The sequence below is a fragment of the Herpailurus yagouaroundi genome, unplaced genomic scaffold (genome assembly GCF_014898765.1).
Source record: "Herpailurus yagouaroundi ecotype Mexico unplaced genomic scaffold, PumYag 216, whole genome shotgun sequence".
Lineage (NCBI taxonomy): Eukaryota > Metazoa > Chordata > Mammalia > Carnivora > Felidae > Herpailurus > Herpailurus yagouaroundi.
Window position 1 is genome coordinate 14,967,915 of NW_024412447.1, and position 10,299 is coordinate 14,978,213.

The following is a 10,299-nucleotide window of genomic DNA, read 5'->3' on the forward strand; positions in this document are numbered from 1 at the left end:
CACCCCCACCCCCCAGGCAACGCCAGGATACAGTCGGCGCAAATGCAAGAAAACCCTCAGCCTTGGCATTTGGGAACCAGTCTGAGCTTTTCATTCTCACTTTCGCTCAGGCAAAGGTGTTTCCCGCTTCAGACTGGCAGTCTCGCTGGTCTTGGGAAGGCAATCGGGGACCGGGGCTAGAAAACCGATGAGAAGGACGTCGGCCTCGGCGCAAAGGCACGTCTCAGGGGGTTGGAGCCCAGTCCAGACAGCCACCTGGGACCTGATTCAAAATGCTCACTGGGAGCCAGGGGCCGCCCGCACCCCGGAGAATCTCTCTCACGACAGAGGGAGCCTCACCCTCTGACCCACAGAGGTGAGCCCAGGGGACACGCCGGCCTCCTCTCGAAAATGCTGGGGAGACCCCGACAGTCCCGGAAGCGGCTGGCTCCCCGGCGCCGGACCAAGCCGGGGACAGCCTGCGCTGCGCTGAGGACCGTTTGGCACCTCCACCGGGTTCTCAGAAGGCAGAGAAAGAAGCATCCCTGCGGGGATGGCAGGAGAGAACGTGCTGGAAGCCCATCTGCAGCCGCTTTCCACGCTGGAACATTCGGTCCCAGGATTAGGGAGGGTGGGCACTAGGCCTTGCGGGGTGTAAACACTGGTGACACGCGAGGCGCAATTGTCTACACCGCCCTCCGCCTGCCCGGGACTCCCCGGAGTGGACAGAGCGGCTTCCTTCCCATGGGACCGTGACTTGCAGCCGCGGGGAAAGGCCGAGGCCGTGGGGAGAGGCCAGCCCCGCTCTCCGTGAAACTGTGAATTTGCTGCCCCGCCGGGACTCTCTGGAGAATTCCAGGAGCCAACTCTCGGCCTCCCTTTGACAGAGTCACTTTTCATCTCTTTGGCTTCGGGCACAGGCAAAGGCGCACAGGCGAAAATCAGTTAATAACTATGCACATTTTATAATAAATTTTAACAATTTAAGAGTCTGGTACAGCTTTATTATAGTTTTTATTTCAACACACTAATTCAGTGCGTAATAACCTGCCAGAAACACAGAATTCACTTGACATATGCTCTGAGCATCAAGATAATGGAATATGCTGAAGAAAAACCTTGGGTCACACCCAGCCAGGCAGCTCTTTCTCTCCTGGGGGATCTGGGGAGAGCAGCGGCTCTCAGAGTCGCTGAAATGGAATGGAATCTGGACGTCTCAGCCTGGGTCCCAGCCGGGCTTCCCTGCGAAGGGCGGCAGGGATCTCGGAGCTCAGACTGTGCTGTGTTTAACAGCCCAACTCTGCTGGGATTAGCCTCAGAGCACAGCCTGCCCCACTGCATTCCTTCGATATTTAGTGGCTGGAAGGTGAATGCCTCATCTTCTGGGGCTGGCGGCTGAGAGAAATGAGATCAGCCCAGAGGAGAAGCTCCCAGGAGCCAGGTCCAGCCTTCCTCCTCCCCCTCTCCTTCTTCCTGCCTCCCCCACCACCTCCCCTGCCCACAGTACCACCCTGGCATTGTTCTCAAAGCGTGGCCCCCAGATCAGCAGCCTCTGCAGCTCCTGGGAAGCTGTTAGAGGGGCAGAGTCTCGGCCCCACCTCGGTCCTACTGACTCTGAAATTCTGGGGGTGGGGTCCAGGGCGTCTGTGTCTTAACAAACCCTGAGGGTGATGTCGTGCGTGCCGATCACTCAAGTTTGAGAGATCAAGAGAGAGAGAGTTCTAGAAGGGTCTGTGGACGCTCTGATCAAGCAGAATGAGCAAGATCTGGGGTCGAGCTCTCCTGCTGCTGTCTCTATCTTGCCAAGGAGACTTCCGCCTCAGTTTCCTCATGTGAGGAATAAGGACACAGGCTGGACACTCACTAAGGCCCCCTGCGGCCCTGACATGGCAACAGATGGCTGAAATGAAGCCCAGCAGAGACCCCACAATGGCCTTCTCTTTAGGGAGAGACCAAATGGACCACATCTTAGAACCGCTCCCCCAACCCCCACAAGGTATGTGGTTGCCAAGGGCCATCTTGGCTTTACTTTTATTTTATTTTATTTTATTTTTAATGTTTACCTATTTTTGAGAGAGAGAGAAAGAAACGGAGCACGAATGGGGGAGGGGCAGAGAGAGAGAGAGGGAGATACAGAATCAGAAAGAAGCAGGCTCCAGGCTCTGAGCTGTCAGCACAGAGTCCGATGCGGGACTCGAACTCACAAACTGTGAGATCGTGACCTGAGCTGAAGTCGGACACTTAACCAACTGAGCCACCCAGGTGCCCCAAGGCCATCTTGGCTTTAAAACGAAGGAGAACAATGCCGAGGTGAGGGGGGCCTTCACCAGGAAAAGTTAAAGACAGGGAGACACCAAGCTAAGTTGAGCGTGTGTGAGCGCACACACCGTATGAGAATTTATCCAGGTCCCTGCTTCTGTCATTTGTCTTCTGTCCCCTTAATCTCCTCTGTCTCTTGGCGACCTATTTCTCCAAGAACGTGACTAAGTCTCTCCCGTTCTGCTGGGGCACAAACAAAACCCCTCTTCAGGTGTTACAGCCTTCTCTGCCTGCCATCATCTCCCTCCATGCCACGACGATGAACTTTCTTGGAATAGCGGTCTCCCCTCAAACCATCACGTCAAACCTCCACTTCCTTCCTTGACCTCCGTCAATCTGACTGCGGCCTCCATTGCTCCAGGGAACTGTGCTGACCGCCTCCTACTCTCCAAATCCATGGGCCATTCCCCGGCCCCTACGTTGCTTGATCTCTCTGGCATTTAACACCCTACTACCTCGCCTAGGATCTACCTTCTGACTGTCCCTTGGCAGGCTTCAGATGATACTAAATAACTGCCAACCTTTGCCCTTTTGTATCCTTAGCTTACGCTCTTGCATTTCACTGCATAAGTACATATTTGCAAATGCTATCCAAAATATGTCGTGGAAATAGACAAGGCATGGTCTACCTAATTTTTTCAGTGGCCCTTAAGTGAAACTCCAGAAGAAAATATTCTTTTAGAACGAAAGGCCAGAAAACTTCTGTTTTCCTTGAGCTTATCATCTCGTAAACCTCGAAACTCAAAAAGCAAATCTCAAAACGTCTGAAATGGGCAAATCGATACTGTCAGTTCTGATAGAGCACTGGCTAGAAATGATGACAATTTATATACCATATAATTATGATATGAGAACTTCTTGGATATATATACCATACTTCAGTAAATTTTTTAAGGACTTCCCACTTTCCCTTTTCTCACTGGGAAATTATGATCAGATTAGTGGCTCAATGACATTCTTTTTTATTCTTTTTATTAAAAAAATGATTTTTAATGTTTATTTATCTTTGAGAGAGAGAGAAGAGAGAGAGAGAGAGACAGAGTGCAAGCAGCAGAGGGGCAGAGAGAGAGGGAGACAGAATCCCAAGCAGCCTCCACGCCATCAGCACGGAGCCCAGTGTGGTGCTTGAACTCACACACTGTGAGATCATGACCTGAGCTGAAACCAAGAGTCGGACGCTTAACCGACCGAGCCACCTAGATGCCTGAGATCTTGCTTTTCTATCCTAAATTGTGTTTTCCTTGGTACAAAATTTGTATCCTTAGTTTATGATTATATGTTTTCGATTTCACAATATGTACACCTCCAAAATGCTTTATGGAAGTAGATGAAGTAGAAATAAATGGCCTTTCAAGTAGGATAAAGGCTATTTTTTGTCTCTAAATCCTTCATGCCTGGCATATGGTAGTTGTTCGATTAATATTGGGAGAAAGAAAAGTTTATCTGTAAAAAAACAGAGAGAGAAAAATCAGGTAAAAGTGAGTGGAGGACGTAGGGGTCAAGAAGTTTCCTTTTATTTTTAACTTTGGGGGGGGGCAGAGACAGAGGAGAGACAGAGAGAGAGAGGGAGAGGGAGAGAGAATCTTAAGCAGGTTCCATGTTCAGCATGGAGCCCAACATGGGGCTCGATCCCACGACCCCGAGATCATAATCTGAGCCAAAATCAAGAGTTAGACACTTAACCGACTGAGCTACCCAGGCACCCCAAGAAGGGTTCTTTTTAAGAGGCAAGAGCTCTAAGCAGATCTCCAAGGGGGGTGGAAAGAAGACAGGAGAAAAGGTCTGTTGACAATGAGGAGGGTGATCTATGAATCTTGCTCCCAGAAGAGGAGAGGAGATAGAATGTAGGAAGGGGTGAATTGTCTTAAACCGAAGAGAAACCTCTTCTTCAATCTCCTCGATTGGTTTTTCCTCCTCTCTTCAACCTGTAAATAGTTGTAATGCCTCAAAATTCAGTTCTCTTCATCATAGTCTGTCTCCTGATGATTTCATCTGATATAGCTTGAAATACCATCTGTCCTCCGATGGCTCCCAAGACTGTCTCCAGTCTGGATCTCTGCTGTGAACTCAGGACTGCCCACTCAACATCTCTGCTGGGATGCTCACCAGACGCCTCAAAGTTAACAGGAGAAACACCGAACCCCTGATCTTCTCCCAAACCTCCTCCACCCACAGCCATCCCCATGGGAGGCCAACGAAGCTTGAGTCATCCTTGACTCATCTCTCTCTCACACAACTATCCAATCCATCAGCAAATCCCATTGCCTCCATCCTAAAAAAGGGAGAGAAAGTCCAGAATCCTAGCACTTTTCACACCTCCACTGTTACCCCTTGTCCAGCCACCAGCCCCTCTCACGAGGATTTTGGATTCGCCTCCCCGCTAGTCTTTTTGCTTCCACTCTAGCCCACCTACAAACTTTTCACAGCATGGTAGTTAGAAGGTTCATTTTTAGATGTCTCCCCTCTGCTCAGAGCCCAGGGCTAACTTCCATCTTCCTCAGAGTAAAAGCCAAAGTTCTTATGATGCCTCTAAGAGTCTATATTCCAGTGCCACCTTCTCCCTCCCTCCTGTGTAGGGTTGCGCACATGCAGGCCCCATCACTGTCCCTGCACCCTACCCTCCTCTGCTTTCTTTCTCCTCCTAACATGCTATTTACAATTTACAATTCACTTTTCTGTTCTCACTGTTTGGCTTCCCCACTGGATGAAAGTTCTACAAGGAAGGTTCTACAAAGTTTCTGTCCGGTTTGTTCACTGCTGTAGCCTCAGAGCCTAGAACACAGCTTGGGATATGATCGGTGTTGATTCAGATTTGTTGAATTCAATTTTCCCAAGTTATTCTCTTGCTTAAAACCCCTCAGTGACTCTTCATCTCCTTCGGAATAAAGTCTCCTCCTTTGTAGGCACCCAAGGCCCTTTGGGATCTGACCACCTGCCCACCTCTCCAGCCTCCTCTCTCACATGGTCCTCCAGAACACAGCCCAGTAGAATTAGCCACCACTCCTTATGGCGACTTGTCCACCACTGGTCTCCTTTCCCAAGAAAAGCTCTTCCAAAGCCACCTCTTTGGGAACTCATTTTGGGAGTCAATCGAATTAGGGTAGGCCCCACCCCTGTGCCCCCACAGTGCCCTGGGCTCTTGCCTCTCCTGGCCTCTACCAGTCTGCACTGACACCCTTTGTTTACTAGTCTATCCCCATGCTTGAGAGCAGAGGTGCCTCACTCTCAGGTTGGTATCTCCAGCCCCTAGCCAAGGAGACGCTCTGTTAGGTGGTGGCGGTGGTGGGTGGGATTGGTTATTATTATTGCTGTTACCTTTGATAAATATTTATTCAATCAATTACTCTCCTCAGTAGTACTAAATGTCCATATGCAGCTCAGCTTACTAATTAATTGGCTGATACATAGACTGGCTTGTTCTACTAACCAGAGAAACATGATAAGTGCCTCTTTGCACCCAGAGCTGTTTTCCCTTTTTAGAACCTCTTCTTCTTCAAAGTATGAAGAAGAGGGAGTAGCACATAATGAGGGAGGGCAGAAGTCACCTTGACTTCTTAGCAATCAGAATGGCTTCAAGGACACCCCTGGAGTCCACAGGCACCTGATAAGATCCTAGTGCAGGAGACATTTTTCTATTACACTTCAAATTTCCATACAAAAGGATATATTTTAGTCTAAATTTATTGCAGTCACAGGGCTCTTTGATCTGTCTGGCTTAGCTACATTTCTTAAGTAGACTTGAGTGAGAAGTGATTTTGCTTAGTCATTAAAAATCACCTATGGTGAAGGTTAAGTGTCCACACACCATCGTGTATTCATTCAATGAACCTTTATGCAGTTTCAGTGCCACTGGGAGCTGTGTAATGACACAGAAGAGGTCACCCTTGCCCTCGGAGAAGGCATGGCCCAGCATTTAGCAAAGGAGTCACTAGAGTTATTTACGTAGTTTTATCCTTCACATGAAGCTTTGCTTAATTGGAGGCAGATGCCTTCACAGGAAGACAAGAGGAAAGATTTCTTCTTCTTCTTCTTCTTCTTCTTCTTCTTCTTCTTCTTCTTCTTTTTTTAAAGTTTATTTGTTTTGAGAGAGAGAGTGAGTGAACGGGGAAGTGGCAGGGAAAAGAGAGAGTTCCAAGTAAGCTCTGCACTGCCAGTACGGAGACCGACACGGGGCTCAAACCCACGAACCATGAGATCATGACCTGAGCCAGAACCAATAGTTGGAAGCTTAAATGACTGAGCCACCCAGGTGCCCCAAGGAAAGATTTCTTTTGTACCCGCTGTGTACACAGAGTTCTGTCACCTTATTCCATTGAATCCTGACAGCTCTACCATTTCACAGATTGAAGAAACTGAGGCCCGGTGAGATTAAAGAGCGGGCCCGGGCAACATATGAGTAAGTGGTGGCTCTGAGATCCCAGTGAAGGTCTGCCAACAAAGGCCACGCCCTTTCTATTCCACCACCCTGGTGATGCAAATGCCCGCTCAGGCCATTCCAAGAACATCCATGGACCACAAAATGTACAGAGTTGCCATGTCTAAACGAACTCCATTGGGATCCTTTTACAGCTTTTTGAAAGCCAACAGTCATCCAGTAAATTCAAACACACACACACACACACACACACACACACACACACCATTAAGTTGAAAAGAAAAGTTGACACAAAGGAACAGTCTACTTATCTACTTATTTACCCATCCAAGGACATGGTTGGTGGCGTCTATCCCAGGCCTCTCCCTGCCCTGGGAGGGCTTTGGGGGAGCCCGGGTTCTTTTGGCTTCCTCTAGAAAGTGGCAGAGAAGAAGGGCGTCGACTCCAGCAATCATGCCGAGAGAGGCAGAGGGCCTGTGGCGTGAGGCCCCAAGAGTACAGAGGGTCAAGAGCAAGAAGAGGTACCTATGGCTATATGAGGAGCTCCCAGGTGGACACTCCATCTGTGGGCTCAGGGGAGCAGCCCTGCCTCCGTGGCCACAGTCTTACATCCCAGCTGCAGTGACCCCCAGTGAAGCCATCCGTGGACCAGCCGAAAGCAGAGCCCGGAAGTGGCCACCCAGCCTGCAATGCCACTTCTCTTCACCCTGCACAGTGCCTCCAGCACCCTACATCTATGGCGGGTTTTCGTTTGCTGGAAACATCTCTCCCTGGACGCCTCCCGCGGAATCCTCAAATTATTACACGCATCCACTGCCGGGCCCAGTGATTCGGAGTTCCATCCAGTGCTTCATTTGTAGGCTTTGAATAGTCTCTCTGAACCAGAGCGTTTCTGCCACGGCTGAGAGTTTTATTATTCTGAAAATAGGAATCACTTTGCACCCACGGTGTCTGGGAGGCAGATACCCTGCCTTCCCCAGCACTCACCCAGAGAAAGTTCCCATCCTTTGCTGGGGGGTGGGAGAGGGTTTAGCTACACACTCCATAACCAGTGTTCATGTGAGCGATTGAGGATTCTGCAGGCAATAACTTTGGGGGAAAATCCCCACTCCCATGAGCTGTGTTTTGGCTCAGATCCCTCCCAAGACTTGAGAAGTGATGTTAATCATCCAGAGTGTTTTAAAGCTCCTGGAAAAATCAGTGAAAGCGCTTTTCCTCTCCTCAACTACTTTCCCCGGGTGGGGGTGAGCATGAGCCCTTGGAAGCCCCCTCTCAGCACACAGGCACCCATGCTCTGGGCTCCTGGGGACTGTAACTCAGGACGGTAAAAATGGCTCCCTCTGCCAGGGCCTGGCTCTCAGGGACATCTGTGAAGTCGTGTCAAGCTGACTGAAAGGAAACCTCTCCTTCGGGTATGACTCAAGAAGAGCATTTCACCCAGAAGGAAGATGTGGGGGCGAAAACAAATCAATGAAGGATTTGCAGATAGATGTTCTTTGGGCCCGAGTACAATTTACAAAATGCAATGTAAAAGAAGATAAATCTCCTCCCCCTCTCTGCCAGCCGAGAGAGCAGATTCCTGAATAAAAACAACTCTTTGCAACAGAACCTTAGGCTCAGCTAGAAGTGAGTTTCCTCAAAAGGCACAGGGAAGGGGTTACAAATTCCTGAAATCCCACAAGCATTTTAATCCAGCAGCGTTAAAGTAGGGAAGGGGAGACCCGAGGACAGGGACCAGCGCCGTCTTCCTGCCGGGACAATTTACGGAAAAAAAAGTTGGATGGAATGAGTTTTTCAATAACACCGGGCAAGAGCCGCACAGCCATCTTCAGGCCAACCGGATGGCAGGTCATTGATTTAAGAAGCAAGTCAAGCCAGGGTTATTGCCCTTTTAATGATGCCCTGAGGGAAGGGACCCAGCAAGGAGGAAGGGTTCTGCAGGAACCCAGGCTTGTAGAAACACGTTTCCTAGCTCCTGCGAACCACTTGGGCAGCTGGGTGAAGCCAGGACCAAAACAAACACGTTGGGAGCCACCTCCAGACCCCTCAACCCCTCCCCTTCCTCCGAACCCCATGAAAACTTGATTGGTCTCAACTAAACACAAGCTGGGAGACTGGAGGGGAGGCAGAGGGGAAGAGGCAGAGACAGGGGGCCAGGCAGTGTCCATGCAGTCAGTGGTATCATTGATTTAGAGCCACACAAGCCCCAGAGTGCCATCGACAAGGATCATACCTCCTGCTGATCTCGGGGGAAATTCTCCAAGATCCATGGCTGGGAGTTTAGGAGAATCTCTAAGCCATCAGGAAGGAGCGAAGCACTGCAGCTCCTCAGAATGATGGACCAGGGCGAGCTTTAATTAACAGGGTCTGATGCCTCTTCTTTTTTGGTAACTGAGCAGATTTAAAGGGCTAGAGTCCCAATTTGGAGGGTGCCGGTGTGGCTCTTCCTGCTGCCGGTGCGGCTGCTCCGGCTGCTGGCACAGCTTCCCGCAGACCTCTCGCTCCAGCTCGGACTCGCGGCTCTGAAGGTGGGAAAGTGCAGCTAGTGACGTGGGGGGTCCCGGGCCGCGTGGTTTGGATCAGAACCGCAGGGCCGTGGACCTAGGCGCTGCCCACCCCTGGGAGAGCCCGGGTCTTCCATGCTGTCTCCCAGACCAGGAGGGAAGGTTGGGGCTCTTTGGGTGCAGGTGGCCTCGGGGGCGTCCTCTCCAGACGTGGAGCTGGATGGACGGTGCCTGGGGAAAGCAGGAAGCGTGGGCTCTGCTTTGCACTCCTCTCCTGAGAGCACTGCTGAGTGGCAGCCATCCTGTAAACTGCACGCCTGCCCATGCACACGCCTGCCCATGCACACGCACACGCCTGCCCACGCACACACACGCCTGCCCACGTATACACACGCCTGCCCCATGCACACACATGCCTGCCTGGGTACACATATATGCCTGCCCATATAAACACACTTGCCTCCCCATGCACACACACACGCCTGCCCAGGCACGCACACATGTCTGCCCAGGCACACACACACAGCTGTCCGGACACACGCACATGTCCCCCCTGCAGACATCCAGATGCAAAGCCACATGGACCGCAGCCAGCCAGACGTCTTACCCATACACCTGTGTTTTACAGGTAGATCGCCAAGAGAAGTAGTCGTGACACAGAGCATGGCCAGGAGGGGAGGTGGAGGGAAGACGGTGCAGGGAGGAGGGGAAAAGCTATGTGGGAGTTGCCCACCTCTCTGGCTGCCTTTCCTAGAGCAGGGCTCGTGTCTGGGATAGTTTCAGTTCAAGACCATCACCTCCAGGGAACCCCTCCCGCCACAACGCCTTTCTACTTGCTCCTGCTAGTCTATCTGGGAAGCCTCGTCTTGGGCAAGACCCCAGGGTCTCATCCTCATACTGGTTCACCATATGCTTGGCATCCAGACAACGGAGTTGACTTCTCTGGGATGCTTCTTTAGCCAGTACGGTAGTACCTTCCGTGATACCTTAATACCGCTTTCTCCCGGTAAATACACAAAATAAATCCGGCCAGGTGGGGCTCACCAGAGGCAGCGTTCCGCCTTGGAGTGAGTGCCAGGGGGTGTTCCAGAGGGAGCCGGGCTTTGGGATGGGGGGGGGGGG

General features: G+C 51.0%; 1 protein-coding gene across 4 annotated transcripts in view; it reads right to left on the reverse strand.

Moving 5' to 3' along the window:
• CALN1 (calneuron 1) overlaps positions 1 to 10,299 on the reverse strand; it is a 532,439-nt gene that overhangs the window by 511,890 nt on the left and 10,250 nt on the right. Inside the window, exon 1 of one of the 4 annotated variants that reach the window (XM_040456205.1) lies at positions 8,907 to 9,317. The exons of 1 other annotated variant lie outside the window; for it this stretch is intronic. The gene's annotated coding sequence lies outside the window, so the exon portion shown is untranslated. Of the gene's footprint in view, positions 1 to 8,906; positions 9,402 to 10,299 lie in introns of those variants that run through there. 2 more of the 4 variants (XM_040456207.1, XM_040456202.1) reach the window with 2 other exon arrangements.